The sequence below is a fragment of the Gorilla gorilla genome, chromosome 10 (genome assembly GCF_029281585.2).
Source record: "Gorilla gorilla gorilla isolate KB3781 chromosome 10, NHGRI_mGorGor1-v2.1_pri, whole genome shotgun sequence".
Classification (NCBI taxonomy): Eukaryota; Metazoa; Chordata; class Mammalia; order Primates; family Hominidae; genus Gorilla; species Gorilla gorilla.
In genome coordinates this window covers 51,917,165-51,935,304 of record NC_073234.2, presented here as the reverse complement: position 1 = coordinate 51,935,304, position 18,140 = coordinate 51,917,165, and the positions used below count along the sequence as shown (strand labels likewise).

The window sequence follows — 18,140 nt, the reverse complement described above, 5'->3', positions numbered from 1 at the left end:
TGTCATGCTGAGCTAAGAGACCATTTGAAGTTAGCTGTTGTGAATTTTATGTGAGAACTGTTTAGTATGAATGTTTTATTTTTATTATTTCATTTTAATTTTGAGACAGGATCTTACTCCGTCAGCCAGGCTTGAGTGCCATGGTGCATAGCTCACTGCATCCTTCAACCTCCCAGGCTCAAGTGATTCTCCCACCTCAGCCTCCCAAGTAGCTGGGACCACAGGCATGTGCCACAACGCCTGACTAATTTTTTTGATTTTTTTTTTGTAGAGACAAAGTCTTACTATGTTGCCCAGGCTGGTCTCAAACTCCTGGGATAAGCTGTCCTCCTGTCTCACCCTCCCAAGTAGCTGGAACTATAGCCAAGTACCACCATGCCTGGCTAATTTTAAAATTTTTTGTAGAGACAAGGTCTCCCTATGTTGACCAGGCTGGTCTCAAACTCCTGGGCTCACATGATCCTCCTGCCTCTGCCTCCCAAAGTGCTGGGATTACAGGCATGAGCCACTGCATCTGGCTCTTTTTTTCCTTTTTAAAGCCACATTTAGCTGCATGGTGCAGGCATAGAGTAGATGGACAGCTGCATTTTTTTTTTAACATGTTATTCAGGAAAATTTTAAACATACAAAAGTAAATAGAGCCCTCATGTACTCATCACCCAGTTTCAACAAATATTTACTCACTGCTAATCTTGTTTTATTTGTACCCTCAACCATTTCTACTTTTCCATATTATTTTGAAGCAATCCCAAACATCATATTTTGTGCTTAAATATTTCATGTTTCTCTAAAAGATATGAATTCTTACCAAAAAGTACCATTACCATACTAAAAGATTTAACAATTCCTTGATATCAAATATCCTGTCAGTTTCTTTTTCTTTTCTTTTTTAGTTTTTGTTTTATTTTAAAATTTAATTTATTTTTGAGACAGGGTCTCACTCTGTCGTGACTGGAGTGCAGTGGCACTATCTCAGCTCACTGCAACCTCCGCCTCCCAGACTCAAGCGATTCTTCTGCCTCAGCCTCCTGAGTAGCTGGGATTACAGCCATGTAGCACACTGCCCAACTAATTTTTGTATTTTTAGTAGAGACGGGGTTTCGCCATGTTGGCCAGGCTGGTCTTGAACTCCTGACCTCAAATGATCCACCTGCATGGCCTAGTTTTTGTTTTATTGATTGATTGCTTGGTTGATTGATTGTCTGACAGGGTCTCACTCTGTCGCCCAGGCTGGAGTGCAGTGGTGCAAACATGGCTCATTGCAGCCTTGACCTCTTGGGCTCAGTTGCTCCTTCTTCCTCAGCCTCCCAAGTAGCTGGGAGTATAGGCATGCACCACCATGCCCAGCTGTTAGTTTTCTAATTTCCAGTTGCCTCCCGAATGTCCTAAATGTTTTTGTTTTTCTTAACAGAGGTTGTATTTAATCAGGGTTGGTGTTTTGCCAGGCAGGTATGATGAAATGAGAGTGGAAGTCAAGAGACTTGAGGTGTATGCAAGGGAATGATTATAATGATGGACCTTGAACTTGAAGCTGAGGAGGAAAATGAGGATGTAAGAGGGGAATGGGATCAATGGCTTATAAATCCTGGTGGGGTCAAAGGATTTTTAGAGTTAGGGTGCTAGATGGAGCAATCTGAAAAGATACAGAATGGTGATTGGAGAGTAGAGTGCAGCTGAAGTTGAGATTGTTGGGGGACTATAATTATTGTAACGACAAGGTCTAGGGTATTGACTGTGGGAGTGAGTGGAATGTAGGGTAAAGGACGAGATTGTCGTGTGAGAGGTGGTCAAGGAACTGAGAGGTCCGAGCATCAGAACAGTCATCTATATGAACATTGAAATCGCCTGGAATGATAGCCCAGTGAACCAGGAACTAAAGTCTTCAAGGCTTAAGGCTTGAGAAGTGACCTAGGCATATCAGATGAATGTAAAGAAGAAGGGGGTAGTGGTGGTATGGTTTGACAGGAGGCTTTTTTCAGGAAGGAAGGGGGAATAATCTGGAAACAAACTAGGTACAAGATAAATAACTTTACCTCTTCTAACCTCTAGGCCCTCTGGTATAAGGGTGTGAGAGAGAAAACACTACGGATAGGACTATAGAGAGAACAGTGGCTTCAGAGCAATTAGATTTCATTTGGAGCAAAATAGTGAAGGGATCATTCAGACAAGAGGTTTAAGATATAGGGGATTTAGCTGATGTGTTCCAGGGGATATGATGCAAAGATTTCAGGAATTGAGGAGGAGTGGAGAAAGGGGGGTGAGAGTTTGAGGATTCAGAATGACCTGAGAGTCCTGGGATTTTCGTGGTGAGTAACGTAAAGACGGACACATCATGATGACATTAGTCCTGATGTCTCAAGGCAAATTGTAGTGTAAGCACATGAAGGACAGAGGTAGTGAAGAAGCTGCAGAGTGGAAGTTCCCTTTACTTCTGGCAGTGCAGGTGTAGGGAAAGGTGGAGGAGCTGGAGCTCTGTTACTTCTTATTTACTCCTGGGGCCAAAGTGGTCAAAAGTAAAAAGCTGTTATTTCAGCGATTCAAAAACTGGAATTCTTGCTGGGCGTGGTGGCTCATGCCTGTAATCCCAGCACTTTGGGAGGCCGAGGTGGGTGGATCACCTGAGGTCAGGAGTTCGAGACCAGCCTGGACAACATGGTGAAATCCCGTCTCTACTAAAAATACAAAAGTTAGCTGGGTGTGGTGGCGGGTGCTTGTAGACTCAACTACTCGGGAGGCTGAGGCATGAGAATCGCTTGAATCCGGGAGGTGGAGGTTGCAGTGAGCCGAGATCATGCCACTGTCTACACACACACACACACACACACACACACACAAACAAAACTGGAATTCTCTGTTATGGCTTATTGATTTTCTATTCCCTGTTTCCTGCCCCTAGTACCCTATTCTTAAATATCCTGGAAACTGGGTGCTGGGGAAATGACAGCAGGATTATAGTAAGGAATTTGGGGCCTCAGCTCAAGGGTTGGAAAGGGAAGGGAGGGAAGAAGTTTCAAAGAGAATTAGCTTTAGATTCCTTAAATCTGGCCAAAGAAAAAGAGTAGAAGAGGGAAGTTTGACCTGTGTTCTGGGAAGGGAGAGTAAAGTACTATTTGGAAGTAGGGAACCTGCCTAAGGATCTGTGTCCTCACAGGTTCCAGAAAGAGCTGTTGCTGGATGTGAGACTTGACTTTTGCTAGATTCATTCGTTCCAGTGGATATTTACTAGCACCTGCTGTGTGCCAGGCACTGGGCTAGATGCTAGAGATATCATGTTGAGCAAGAGACAAGTTCCTGCTTGCATGGATTTACAATCTTGCAGGGAAGACAATTAAACCAGAAATTACAATTTAACGTGGTGAATGCTGTGATAGAAATTGTCAGGGTCCTTTGGAAGCCTCTAGTGAAAGGATCAGATTAGTCTTAGGTGGGGTAGGGAGGGAAAGAGTACAGGTTCTAGAGTTAGAGACTTTTTTTTTTTCATTTTTTTTTTTACAGATAAGATCTTGCTCTGTTGCCTAGACTGGGGTGTAGTTGTGTGATCTTAGCTCACTGCAGCCTTGAACTCCTGGGCCGAAGCGATCCTTCCGCCTCAGTCTCCCAAGTAGCTGGGACCACAGGTGCAAGCCACTATGCCCAGCTAATTTTTTGTAAAGACAGGGTCTTGCTATGTTGCCAAAGCTGATCTCCAGCTCCTGGCCTCAGGTGATCCTCCTTCCTTGGCCTCCCAAAGTGCTGGGATTATAGGCGTGAGCCACTGCGCCCTGCTTAGAGTAGTCACATTTAAATAGAGACTTGAAAGATGAGCAGAAATCAGCCAGTCAAAGAGAATAGGGGAGAATAGTTATGTGTCAAGCAGCCACAGGTATGCTGTCTTTGCCCCTCCAACTGCCAAACCTTGTTTTACCCAGGGGAACAGAGAACAGAGTCATCTGTTCTGATCACTGTCTTCATCCCCAACATTCCTATGTACCAGGGGCTGGTAAACTACTGTTTACGGACAGGTCAGATCTGGCCTGCTGCCTGTTGTTGTATGGCCTGCAAGCTAAGAATGGTTCTTATACTTATAAGTGGTTGAAAGAATAAAAAGAAGAATATTTTGTGACACATGAAAATTATATTAAATTCAAGCATCAGTGTCCCTGAAAAAAACTTGTGTTGGAACACAACCATGCTCATTTTTTTTTTTTTTTTTGTATTGTCTATGGCTGCTTTCACACTGCAGCAGCAGATTTGAGTGGTTGCAATACAGACTGTATGGCTTGCAAAGCCTAAAATATTTGGTATCTTGCTCTTTACAGAAAAAGTGTGGCACCTGGTTTAACCCATCATTATTATTTCATTGTACCATGTGTGTATGAGGATTATAATTAGCTACCATTCATTTTCTATGTGCAGTCTACCCTGCTAGATGCTTTACATATTTATATATAATCTGTTTAATAATTTCCAGAGATGTTGGTAACATGCCTAAAATTACACACTTAAATTTTGACACAGTGTCAAAATTTAAACCCAGATGTCTGAATTCAACATCTGTATTCATTTTACTGATCACATTGTGTTATAATTAATTGTTCATATGTCCGTCTCTCAAAAAGAGACTTGAGCTTGGGCTGGGCACCGTGGCTCACGCCTGAATTTGCAGCACTTTGGGAGGCTCAGTTGGGTGGATCACCTGAGGTCAGGAGTTTAAAACACAGCCTGGTCAATGTGGCAAAACCCTGTCTTTACTAAAAATACAAAAATTAGCTGGGCGTGGTGACCCATGCCTGTAATCCCAGCTACTTGGGAGGCTGAGGCAGGAGAATCACTTGAACCCGGGAGGTAGAGGTTGCAGTTAGCCGAGGTTGCAGTGAGCCAAGATCACACCACTTAACTCCAGCCTGGGTGACAGAGCGAGACTGTCTCAAAAAAAGGAGGGACTTGAGCTTGAGTGATAACTTACTTTTTCGTAAACATCTACCATTTTTAGTACAGGGCGAGTCCAAATAAATGTTTATTAGACGACTTTCATGTATATAATTTCATCTGCCTTCTAACAAACCTGTGAGGATAACACATATATAAATTTTTCAGATAATTGGCATTTACTCTTTTGCATACAGTTTCTTCCATTTTAAATAACAATACTTTAAAACATGACATTTGAAAATTACATTAAATGTAACTAAAGATATTTGGAAAAATTTTGTTCTGTCAGAACAATGCCTTTGGTTTGGGAGGCCGAGGCGGGTGGATCACTTGAGGTCAGGAGTTCAAGACCAGCCTGGCCAACATGGTGAAACCCTGTCTATACTAAAAATACAAAAATTAGCTAGTCATGGTGGTGCATGCTGGTAATCCCAGCTACTTGGGAGGCTGAGGCAGGAGGATAGCTTGAATTCGGGAGGATACTGACATATATGTACAGTTGTTTGTATAATATCTATAGTAAATAATAAATAATCTTGGAATGCTAGATCTTTCTAGTTTTTGTAAACTTTTTTTTTTTTTTTTTTTAAAGACAGGGTCTCTTGCTCTGTTACCTAGGCTGGAGTGCAGCAATGCAATCACAGCTTACTGTAGCCTTGACCTCCCAAGCTCAAGTGATCCTCCCACTTCAGCCTCCCCAGTAGCTGGGACTGCAGTTGTGCACCACCATACCTGACTAATTTTTTTTCCACTTTTTGTAGAGATGGAGTCTCACTATGGTGCCTACTCTGATTTTGAACTCCTGGCTTCAAGCGATCCTCCCACCTTGGCCTTCCAAAGTGCTGGGATTACAGGTGTGAGCCACCACATCCAGCCTAGTTTTTGTCAGCTTTTTATGCTTTCTTTTCTGTTTACTCCTTTGTCAGCAGTCAGTGATAGCTGCTTTTTTCCCCCTATTTTAAATTTGCTACTTCTATCTTTTGGTGGATTCAGGAACTAGAACTATAACCCTATTAAAATTGTGTATAAAATAAGAGTTCCAAGATCAAGGCAGATTTGGTTAAAAAAAAAAAGTAAGAATTCGTCTTGATACTATCACCTGTGAATGAAGTGAAAGTGAGGCGTTCTTATTCTTAAGGATTTTATAACACAGTTGGAGAGAGCAAACATATACTGGGAACAATCATAATGTAAAATAATATTAACACCAAACTTGTATATCCCACTGGCCACTTAACATCTCTATGTGCGTGTGTAATAGTGGATATAATAGGCATCTCACACTTCATATGTGTCTCCACGCCTCTTTCATGGTCATCCCCATTTCAGTAAATAGACTATCCTTCCATTTACTTGGGACAAAAACCTTGGAATCATCCTTGATGCCTCTCTCTACATATCACATTTCATCTTGTTTTACTTTGAGAATACATACTGAATCTGACCACCCTCTCTACTGCTACCACTCAGATTCAAACTGCTGTCCTCTCTTTCCTGGATTGTTGCATTAGTCTTCTGATTGAGTTCTCTCTTTCTGTCGTTGTCTTTGTGTAGTCTTTTCTCAACAGACCTCCAGAATGATCCTCTTAAAATTAAGTCAAATGAGGTTGTCACTCCTTTGCTCAAGATCTTCCAGTGGTTTTCCATTTTAGAGTAAAAGCCAAAGTTGCGACAGTGGACTAAAAGGTTGTACAAAGTCTGGCTTCAGTTTACTCCTCTGGCCTGATTTCCTATGACTCTCCACTGCTCACCTTCCTTTAGCCACAGCGGCATCCTTGCTGTTTTTCTAAGATGCCAGGTTGTTTCTTCTTCAGAACATTTGTGCTTGCTGTTACCTCTCCTAGAATGCTTTTCCTGTGCAGGTAGCATGGCTTTTCCTCTTCCTTACTTCAGGGGTCAGGCTGAAATGTCACCATATTGGTGAGGCCCTGGCTCTCTATCGCCTTTACCCTGCTTCATTTTCTCTGTAGCACTTATGTGGATCTGATAGGCTCTGTGTGTATTTTATTTATTCAAATTTTAATTTAAAAAATGTTTTACTGCTATCTCCCCATAGGCTAAGACAGGGATTGCCAAGCCAAAAATGACCTACTGCCTCTTTTTGTAAATAAAGTTTAATTAGGACACAGCCATGCTCATTCATTAACATATTGTCAGTGCAGCTTTTGCACCACCAACAGCAGAGCTGAGTATTGTGACAGACCGTATGTCCAGCAAAGCCTAAAATGTTTGTTGTGTGGCCCTTGACAGAGTTTGTGGACTGCTTGGCTAGCACAGTGTTTGACACAAAGCAGACGATTGATTGAATGAAAACAATGTCGGTGTTAAATGGTAGGTTACAGACTGTAAAATGCTATATGAGTTAATATCTAAAAAGTTATTAGTTATTAGACTTTAAAATCAAGGATAATTTGGGAATATGTCAGCCATAATACTTTGTTCAAGCTGAGGTTCTTGAATGTATTAGCCATTACTACCTGATAGCAGAGATATGCCCGCTTTTCGAAGGCCACACCTAATTTGGAGATGATAGTATTCTTTTTTTTTTTTGAGACAGAGTCTCACTCTTGTCACCCAGGCTGAAGTGCAATGGCACAATCTCGGCTCACTGCAACCTCCGTCTCCTGGGCTCCAGCGATTCTCCTGCCTCAGTCTCCCGAGTAGCTGGGATTACAAGCACCTACCACCATGCCCGGCTAATTTTTGTATTTTTAGTAGAGACAGGGTTTTGCCATGTTGGCCAGGCTGGTCTTGAAATCCTGACCTCAAGTGATTCGCCTGCCTTGGACTCCCAAAGTGCTGAGATTACAGGCGTGAGCCACTGTGCCTGGCCTTTTTTTTTTTTTTTTTTTGAGACAGAGTCTTGCTCTGCCACCCAGGCTGGAGTGCAGTGGTGCAATCTTGGCTCACTGCAACCTCCGCCTCCTGGCTTCAAGTGATTCTCCTGCCTCAGCCTCCCAAGTAGCCAAGACTACAGGCACGCAACACCAGGCCCAGCTAATTTTTGTATTTTTAGTAGAGACGGGGTATCGCCATGTTGGCCAGGCTGGTCTCGAACTCCTGACCTCAGGTGATCCACGCACCTCGGCTTCCCAGAGTTCTGGGATTACAGGTGTGAGCCACCGCGCCTGGCCAAGAGATGATAGTATTCTAAAGGCACAAGATTCTTTTACATGTTATTTTCTGTAATAATGCTACAGAAAGTGTCCTAAATAATGAATAAATGGTAGTTGTTGGTTGCATCCTGTGAAAATCATGAACCTAAATAAATGCATACAGCTTTCAATCAATTATGCTAAAGGTTGGACAGATGGAATAATAATAGTACATTTGACATTTGAATACATTTTTGGATTACAAATGAATTAACCTGATATTCCAGGTACTTCTAATGGTGTTTCAGGCAGCATCATAGAATCAAACTGCAAAAAACCAGCTGTGAAGAATATGGGAAATGGTGCTGCTTCTGGCATCCTGTCTATCCAAATCTTATCTTTTTAAAAGCTGCATTTAGAGGGTAAATAGTATCACCATCATGCAAAGTGGAGAGGTGGAGAATATTTTAGAAGTATTTTTTTGTTGTTGTTTTTTGTTTTGTTTTTTTTGAGACAGAGTCTCGCTCTGTCACCCAGGCTGGAGTGCAGTGTCACGATCTCGGCTCACTGCAAGCTCCGCCTCCCGGGTTCACGCCATTCTCCTGCTTCAGCCTCCCGAGTAGTTGGGACTACAGGTGCCCACCACCATGCCCGGCTAATTTTTTGTATTTTTAGTAGAGATGGGGTTTCACTGTGTTAGCCAGGATGGTCTCAATCTCCTGACTGCCTCGGCCTCCCAAAATTCTGGAATTACAGGCGTGAGCCACTGTGCCCAGCCTTTTTTTTTTTTTTTTTTTTTCAGATGGAGTCTTCCCTGTGTCGCCCAGGCTGGAGTGCTGTGGCGCAATGTCAGCTGACTGCAATCTCCGCCTCTCAGGTTCAAGCGATTCTCCTGCCTCAGCCTCCCGAGTAGTTGGGATTACAGGCATGCTCCATGACACCCGGCTAATTTTTGTATTTTTAGTAGACATGGGGTTTCACCCTGTTGGCCAGGCTGCTCTTGAACTCCTGACATCTAGTGATCCACCTGCCTTGGCCTCCTAAAGTCGTAGGATTACAGGCATGACCCACCAGGCCCAGCCATATCTTAATTTTAAAAGACCTTTACTGATAGCTGAGTTGAGTGTAGAGAAGGAATCTTAAATCTTCTTGTTGGAGTATATACTGTGTGTGTAGAAAACAAATACCATTTAAGCAAATGGTGAAGAATTGTAGAATCAGGGCTGGAAGAAGTTTTGTTCAATACATGTTTTTGTTGTTGTTGTTGTTTTTGAGATGGAGTCTCGCTCTGTCGCCCAGGCTGGAGTACAGTGGTGCAGTCTTGGCTCACTGCAGCCTCTGCCTCCTGGGCTCAAGCAATTCTCCTGCCTCAGCCTCCTGAGTAGCTGGGATTATAGGTGTGTGCCACCAAGCCTGGCTAATTTTTGTATTTTTAGTAGAGACGGGGTTTCACCATGTTGGCCATGCTGGTCTCGAACTCCTGACCTCAAGTGATCCGCCCACCTTGGCCTCCCAAAGCACTGGTATTACAGGTGTGAGCCACTGTGCCCAGCCTGTTCTATACATGTTTGATGGCTGCACACCATGTATCTGAAAAAAAGTTGAATATACCCTAGCCACTTTGTTAGGCACTAGGATGCAGAATGAGTAAGACAGAGAGGATCCTTGCCCACATCATACTTACTATCTAATTTTTCTCCCCAACTTCTACCTGACCTCATTTTGTGTTGTATAATGGAAACTAAAGCTTGAGAAATCAAGAAACTTGTCCAAAGTTACATAGCTAGTTACTGATAGACTGTAACTAGAGTGCAAGTTTCTTACATAAGAGATAAAAGCAGACCATCTATTCATTTATGCAAAGTTTTGAGTGCTCACTGATACGTTTATTCCTCTGTTAGATGCTGGGGAATATAGTGGTAAGCAAAACACCCATATCTCTTTGATGTAGAGCTTAAAAGGATTTTTTTTTTTTTGGAAACCAGCATTTTCTCCACTATATTATATTTAGTTTATAATCTTTTCTCTCATGGGAGGGTTAGGTGCTATCAAATATCTATTCTTTAATGTGACTGAGTTCAGTGAGTTTTAGTGTGTTCCTGACACTTTTAGTTTTATAGAAGAAGTTTTGAATGAGGAAGGAGGAATTAGGTAGTTGTGGGTTCTCTGTGGGAGGTGACATTTACTTATTTCAAAATTTGTATAGGGACTAAACTTTTGCCCTGTGGGCAAGTGAAAACCTTTTCTCTCCCCTTGGATGGGATGACTCTGCTATCAGGAGCCAGAGCCCATACTGATATTTAAAATCAGCCACATTATGGGTTAAATAGATGTTTGCATGTTGACCTTCTCTTTCCTTTTAGTTTCCCATCTAATGTAGTAATAGAAAAGTTTATTGTTGTTAGCATACTCAGTCCTCTTGCCATGTAATACCCTTGGTCATCTCAGGACACATCAAAGAGAACACACCAGCAAGAAGGCTCCCACCGGATGTGCCCCCTCAACTTGGACTTCCAAGCCTCCATAACTCAAATACTAGCTTATCTTGATGAATATGCATGTTTTACTGAGACTATGTGAAGAGACTTGATTGAAATGTGAAATGAAGCATTATGTGCCATAATCTACCATGAGTAAATAAATATTTTTGGTCCCCCCGAAAAAAGAAAAGCTTATTAAAATAGTTTTCTTCATAGAGTAGACTTGGGTATCTGCATGACCCAATATTCAAAGAATCATATCTAAAGCAGAATACATACTTTATTCTTTAAAATTTCTTCTCAAACTAATTAGGATTATATTTGATTTTTTCCTCTTGGTACTTGCTTAAAAAATCAAGCATTTGACAGTCTAGGAAAAAGTGAAAAAAGGTTAATTAAACCACTGCTAAATAATTTAGGATGTGTCTAGTTGGAAGTGCGCACACCATGGAGAAAGAAAGTATTCTTTCAGAGGTAAGTTACCTTGACCTCAGGCCTCCTTGCTATTCTTCTTTCACAGTACCTTCTGCCATTCTGCTGGGGCCAATTAGTTCTTGGCTCAGCTGTTTTAGTTTCTCTACAGAAGTTGGGCTTAACCATGTTTATAATATGTGAAAATCAAATTCCATTTTTTTCTTCTAAGAGAGCTAGAACATTAAATTCCCTGCCAGTGATCTAAAACACATTGAATTGTATATCTTCAAATGCAAAAGGTTTATTTTTTCCAAACTTACAGGATTTAAAGATGACGAGGCCTTAGAAATAGTGGTTATTATATGTTAGTGATGATTATTTTAGTTCTGCAGATACAACTGCATTTTAAAACACTATAAATTAGTGTTATATTGCAGAGGAGATAGCATGACCGTCAGTCTCAAATTACCTAATAATTTATTTTATTTTATTTTTGAGATGGATTCTCTCTCTGTCGCCTAGGCTGGAATGCAGTGGCGCCGTCTTGGCTCACTGCAACCTCTGCCTCCTGGGTTCAAGCGATTTTCCTGCCTCAGCCTCCCGAGTAGCTGGGATTATAGGTATGCGCCACCATGCCCAGCTAATTTTTGTGTTTTTAGTAGAGGCAGGGTTTCACCATGTTGGCCAGGCTGGTCTTAAACTCCTGACTGCTGACCTCAGGTGATCGGCCTGCCTTGACCTCCCAAAGTGCTGGGATTACAGGCGTGAGCTACTGTGCCCGGTTAAATTACCTAATAACTTAAAAAATAATTGTAAAATAAATGTTAATAGGCAGTAAACCATTGATTATGTGTGTGTGTAAATAATTAGAAGTCGTTTCAGGCTGGGCATGGTGGCTCATTCCTGTAATCCCAGCACTTTGGGAGGCTGAGGTAGGAGGATCGCTTGAAGCCAGGAGTTTGAGACTTCAGTGAGCCATGATCACAACACACTGTACTACTACAGCCTGGGCAACAGAGTGAGATGCTCATTGTAAAAAAAAAAAATTCAAATAGTATTTGAAGTTAGATAATAATATTTAAAGTTAGATTCAAATAATATTTAAAGTTAGATTGGCATAAATCTTGAAACTTCTAATGATTTTGTCACATTGTAATTGGATAAATGTTAAAGCAATTATAAAAATATCTTTTGCCATGGTCAAATTAAACATTTCAGCTGGGGAAAGAAGAAGGAACTGAGTAAGCATAAAGCTAGTATTTGATGTTAATTGATTGGTAATATAGAAAGGCAGGCTAAGTTTGAACTTCCCGAGTCTCAGGCTGGGGTCTCCAGACATGTTGTTAAACAGTTGTTTTGTTTCTTACTAAGGAACAAAACAACTCCAAACTTAGTGCATAAAACCCTCATGGTTTTGGGGGTTGACTGGGCTCAGCTAAGTGGTTCTTGCTCAAGTTCTGTCATGTAGTTGTAGTCAGATGGTGACTGAGCCTAGAGATATGTTGATGGCTTCCTTCTGTACTTACATATCTGACAGGAGCAGGGAAGTTCAAATAGGCAGGGGGTGGAACAGCTACGGCCCCTTGGACATCTCTCTCTATTTTCGTGTAGTCACTCCAGCATAGGGACTTTATGGTAGCCAGACTACTGTAACTTTTTAATTTTAATTTTAATTTTTTTTTTTTCCCCGTAGAGACAGGGTCTTGCTGTGTAGCTCAGGCTGTCCTGGAACTCCTGGGTTCAAGTGATCCTCCTGCCTCAGCCTCTCAAAGTACTGGGATTATAGGTGTGAGCCACCCTATCTTGCCAACATGTCATATTCCAAGGGTACTTCAGTCTGCTCTCTGGTCACAAATTATTTTAATTCCTCCCACTTACAGAATACACTCACCCCTTCTCAAGGCCCCCAGAATCTCGCCTAATACATTTCAGCATTAGTCTCAGGTTTGAGGTCCAGGATCTTGCTTTCTAAATCAGATCCAGGTATAAATAAGGCTACTCAGATATGGTTCCTTGGGTGTAGCTCTTTGACTACCATTGCTTTCACTCTGAAGACCTGTGAACTAAACAGACAGGGCATCTCCCCCCATTCCCAGCCTACCCAGTATGCAACACTGGACAGGCAGAAGATAACCACTGTATTCACTCCTGTTCAAAAATACAGAAAAATGGGAGGAACACAGTCATGGGTCCACAGCAATTCTGAAATCCAAGCAGGCATGTATTACCAGTTCTGTAACATTATTGGAGGGATCAGCCCTACTGCCTAGGAATGATCCTCCATAGCTCTTGGGCTGCCTTTTGAATTCATCCTTTTCCATAAAATGTACTGTGTTGCAATAGAGTACTTTTCTTGGCTTCTTTCCTGCCTATAGAAGTTTGGGTGTCCAGAAGCCTCTTTTCGTTTTGTATGGTCTCTGTCCCTTTTAGTCCAAGATGACAGTGTTTCTGAACATAAAATTCTCTTTAAAACTTAGTAGATTTTCTGTGACTCTTATGGGAAGGGAGTTTTAATGTATTAGATAAAAGCCACACTTGCACATTGATAGAACATGTGGAGCTTAGGTTTCCTATATGGCTTTTGTGGGACAACACCTTTAGAATTCTTAGAAGGCCTTTTGTTTGAAACAGTCTATGAGGTACCACCTTAAATGTCTTTGACATCTGAACTAGGAGTAGGCAAAGGCCATCGAACTAAGACTTGTTTTTATATTTTCAAAGGGTTAAAAAAAAAAGTTCAACAGAGACTGTATATGGCCCTCAGCCTAAAATATTTATCTGGTCCTTTGCAGAAAATGTTTGCTGACTCTTGGTCTAAATAAAGTTTTAATCTTCATGCCAATTTTCCCTGGTCTGCTTTGGATTTGATCTTTGCCCAGAAGGCTTTTTTATTTTTTTATTTTTTTGAGACAGGTTCTTGCTCTGTCTCAAAGGCTGGAGTGTGGTGGTGTGATCATAGCTCACTGCAGCCTTGAACTCCTTAGCTCGTGACCCTCCCACCTCAGCCTCCTGAGTAGCCAGGACTATAGGCAGGCACATGCCTGGCTAATTTTTAAATTTTTGGTAGAGACAGAGTCTCACTATGTTGCCCAGGCTGGTCTTGAACTCCTGGCCTCAAGCAATCCTCCTACCTTGGCCCCACAAAGTGCTGGGATTTTAGGCATGAGCCACTGTGCCTAGCCCAGGGAGCATTTCTTTCTTTTTCTTTTTTCTTTTTCTTTTTTTTTTTTTTTTTTTGAGACAGAGTTTAACTCATGTTGCCCAGGCTGGAGTGCAGTGGCGGGATCTTGGCTTACTGCAACCTCTGCCTCCTGCATTCAAGCGATTCTCCTGCCTCAGCCTCCCGAGTAGAGGCACGTGCCACCACGCCCAGCTAATTTTTGTATTTTTTTAGTAGAGATGGGGTTTCACCATATTGGGCAGGCTGGTCTCGAACTCCTGACCACCTGATCTGCCCCCCTCAGCCTCCCAAAGTGCTGGGATTACAGGCTAATTTTGTATTTTTAGCAGAGATGGGGTTTCACCATATTGGTCAGGCTGGTCTCAAACTCCTGACCTCAGGTGATTCACCCACCTCGGCCTCCCAAAGTGCTGGGATTACAGGCATGAGTCACTGTGCCTGGTCTGGGACATTTCTTAATTTGAGAAATGTTTGCTATATGGGAAGGCTGGGAATAAGAAACAGTTTAATTTTTGGACCTAGCAACTCATTGCTCCTTATATTCTATATACTGCTTGGAAATTGTATAATTTCTTCTGGAGCTTATCTCTCTCTATCTGTACTTTCTTATACACAGCTAAAAGAAACCAGTTGATACTTGATATTCTACCTGGAAATCTCCTTATCTAGTCTGTCAGTTCATTAATTATATTTTCTGTTTTCCACATTACTGCAGATGACAGCTTTGCTAAAGTTTTTCTGTGGTTACCCAATAAAATTCTTCAGCTTCCGATAACGCTTTTTGCATTTACTTTTAAGCCAGGGGCCTGCAACCTTTTTCTGTAAAGGGCCAGATAGTAAATATTTTAGGCTTTTTGGGCCATATGATCTCTGGCATACTTAGACAATATGTAAACTAATAGGTATGGCTGTGTTCCAATAAAACTTTATTTACAAAAACAGGCAGCAGGTTGAATTTCACCTGCAGACTGTAGTTTGCTCATCTCTGTTTTAAGTCTTTACGACAGCCTCCTTGAGGCCTTTGTTAACATTTTTCTCAAGACCCTGCAGGCCTTGGCTTACACTCTCAAGGCCCTTTTTGCTTTCCTTTGCTGCTCAGTGTTAAGACCAAACATTTTACTTTTTTTTTTTTTTTCTTTTTAATGGCAGAACAAAAAAATCTACTCTCTGTACCAAAATCTGTTTTGGTTATCTATTGCTGTGTAACACACATCCCAAATTTAGCAGTGTAAAACAAAACTCCGTTTTATCTTTTATGGTTCTGATGTTTGGGCTTGGCTAGGCAGATCTTTTTTAGGGTTTCTCTTGAAGGTGCAGTCAGGTCATAGCTGGGGTTGGAATCACTTAGAAGCCTTCCTCACCAGCGTCTCTTATGCAGTTGGAGATAGATGGTAGCTGGGCCTGGAGTCATTATCTCAGAGGGTTCCTCATTCATATGAGGTGGCTGGGCTGGGAAGCCTTAACAGCTGGTGTTTCCAGACATCTCTCTAACCCTGTGAGGCTTACTGGGTATCTTATATGGTGACTTGGACTTTGAAGTTGCCTGAGAGAGCACCTGGCAGAAGTTTTATCACCATTTTATGTTATGTTATGTTATGTTATGTTATGTTATGTTATGTTATGTTATTTTTGAGATGGAGTCTCGTTCAGTTGCCCAGGCTGGAGTGCAGTGGCTTGATCTCAGCTCACTGCAACCTCCGCCTCCTGGGTTCAAGCAATTCTCCTGCCTCAGCCTCCCACTGGGATTACAGGCACCCATGACCATGCCCGACTCATTTTTTTGAATTTTTAGTAGAGGTGGGGTTTCACCATGTTGGCCAGGCTGGTCACGAACCCCTGACCTCAAATGATTTGCCCACCTCAGCTTCCCAAAGTGTTGGGATTACAGGCGTGAGCCACTGTGCCTGGCCTTTATCACCTTTATGACCTAGCTTCTGAGGTTGCTCAGTGCCCCTTCTGTTGCATTCCCTTCATGAGGAGAAGAATGAGACTCTACCTTCTGATGGGAGAAGGATGAAAGAATTTGCAAATGTATTTTAAAACACCAGACACCCCACATATATACCTATCAACAAGTTTTGGAAGCTAGACAACGTGTCAGGCTTTTCTCTTCCCTTTTTCACTAGGCAGGGAGATGAAAGATGGCCTCTCTTCTTTTAAATGTTCAAGAACTGGTTTGTCAAGAGCTGTGGAAGAAGACTTCCCGGTAATAAAAACCTCTTTTCTTCAGTAGGGACAGGACCTGGGAACTTTGGACTGACATTTGATTTCCTCTCTTTTCCTTTTGTATCAGAGTAGGCTTAATGATTCTTCTCTCTCAAAAGAGGAAACAAAAAGAAATTAAAATCTCTGTATTAAAATTTTTACCATTTAGGGATTAGCTTGAATCCATAAGTAACATCTTTGCAAGGGTTAAAGAATATATGTGCCTGTTTGTCATTCACACTTTCAGTTGAATTAGTTTAGCTAGCTTTCTTAATTCTTGTAGGGATACTCCTAAGGGATATTTTGAAAAGGGGTTAGGTGATGGAGATAATTTAGAATGTAGAGACTGTAAAGCAGGTTAGAAGAGTCTTTGAACAGCATTAGGGCACTGTCTCTAGAACTACTCTAGTGCCTGACCCCATCTGATAAGGCTTTGCTCACCTTATGTAGTGATCTGGCTCTGGAGGTAAAATATTCAGAAACGGTGATTTATGATATGTGTTTGTAGAGGCTATTGTGTTTTGTGTTGTTTCCATTTTGTTTTCTTCTTCCCGTTTTGCTGTTTCTTTATCTTTCTGGGTTTGTACATCTTGAGAGATTCAACCCATCTTCTCTGATGACCTAAAAGAAGACAGTAGCCTAGCAAATAGAAAGTTGTTGCAGAAATAGCTGTCTGCCATATTACAACACTTCTGGGAAGAAGAAATGCCTGAATGTAATCATTAACCTGTTTTATTTTTCTTGGTATCCAGATCTGTACATTGTTGAATTTGGGGTAGAGGGAAAAAGTGTATTAGCATGTATGTGTTTATGTATTTAGAGACCATGTCTTGTTCTGTTGCCCAGGCAGTAGTGCAGTGGCAAGATTTTGGCTCACTGCAACCTCCACCTCCCGGCTTATGCCATCCTCCCACTTCAGCCTCCTGAGTAGCTGAGACTATAGGCGCATGCCACCATGCTGGGCTAATTTTTATGTTTTTTTTGTAGAGGTGGGGTTTCACTGTGTAGCTTTCATTTTAAATGACTCTTTTTTTTTTTTTTTTTTTTTTTTTTTGAGGCAGGGTCTCACTCTGTTGCATAGGCCAGAGTGCAGGGGTGCAATCATGGCTCACTGCAGCCTCAACTTCCTGCGCTCAAGGGGTCCTCCTGCCTCAGCTTCCTGAGTAGCTAGGACTACAGGTGTGTGCCACCATGCCTGGCTAATTTTTAATTTTAATTTAATTTAATTTTATTTTTTTGAGACAGAGTTCTGCTCTTGTTACCCAGGCTGGAGTGCAATGGCGTGATCTTGGCTGACTGCAATCGCTGCCTCCCAGGTTCAAGGGATTCTCCGGTCTTAGCCTCCCTAGTAGCTGGGATTACAGGTGCCTGCCACCACGCCCAGCTAATGTTTGTATTTTTAGTAGAGACGGGGTTTCGCCATGTTGGGCTGGCTGGTCTCAAACTCCTGACCTCAGGTTATCCGCCTCCCTCAGCCTGCCAAAGTGCTGGGATTGCAGGCATGAGCCACCACACCTGGCCTAGTTTTTTATTTTTATTTTTTGTAGAGACAGGTCTCACTATGTTGCCCAGGCTGGTCTTAAACTCCTGGCCTCAAGTGATCCATCTACCTCAGCCTCCCAAAGTGTTGGGATTACAGATGTGAGCCACTGTGGCCAGCCGACTAAATTACTTTTACCTGGTATTTGAAAAATACTTTTACAAAGCTTTGGTAGAATTCCTGCAAACACATGCTAATTTGTAGTGCTATAAGAACCATGAGAAGAATCAGAAAACAAAGTTTTGAAATGAGTTACATTATAGGAAGGCAGACAATAGGTACTTTCAGATCTTGAACTAGTGTAAATCAGAAGA

The 18,140-nt window shown here is 41.9% G+C and overlaps 1 protein-coding gene across 2 annotated transcripts in view; it reads left to right on the top strand.

Moving 5' to 3' along the window:
- The window catches only part of SPATS2 (spermatogenesis associated serine rich 2), a 155,481-nt gene that overhangs the window by 30,018 nt on the left and 107,323 nt on the right, over positions 1-18,140 (top strand). Inside the window, exon 2 of one of the 2 annotated variants that reach the window (XM_055357295.2) lies at positions 5,673-5,765. The exons of the other annotated variant lie outside the window; for it this stretch is intronic. The gene's annotated coding sequence lies outside the window, so the exon portion shown is untranslated. The remainder of the gene's footprint in view (positions 1-5,672; positions 5,766-18,140) is intronic. 2 annotated transcript variants of the gene reach the window in all.